This window comes from Buceros rhinoceros, unplaced genomic scaffold, assembly GCF_000710305.1.
Source record: "Buceros rhinoceros silvestris isolate BGI_N320 unplaced genomic scaffold, ASM71030v1 scaffold24678, whole genome shotgun sequence".
NCBI classification, from domain to species: domain Eukaryota; kingdom Metazoa; phylum Chordata; class Aves; order Bucerotiformes; family Bucerotidae; genus Buceros; species Buceros rhinoceros.
This window is the reverse complement of record NW_010429001.1, coordinates 26961-27327: the sequence shown is the minus strand read 5'-3', so window position 1 is coordinate 27327 and position 367 is coordinate 26961.

Here is a 367-nt window from a genome sequence, read left to right as displayed (position 1 = left end):
TGGGGTGGGGAAGGACGGGGCAGCAGGTCCCGCTGTGGCCCTGGAGCCAGCCCGTCGTGTTGAATCACTGCTTGTGGTTGGGACTCGTGGATTCGCCTCTTCCCTTTTTGAACCCGTCTGAGATCTCCATTTCTGCAGCACTCTGTGGCAGAGAATGCGGCAGGGTTGTTACAGGTTCCCAAAGAAGAAGTTCCCCCAGGCTACTGGCTCCAAAAATCCTGTATTATTTTCACACCAGCAAGTGCTGCTCTAGGTGCAGCTCCCCCCGCCGCAGCCCTCTGGTTCTGGGTGGAGGATGTAGTTCCTATTCCAAGGCAAAAGAAGGGCTCCAGCTTTGTTTGGAGTGGCTGGGCGGCCAACACCAGTC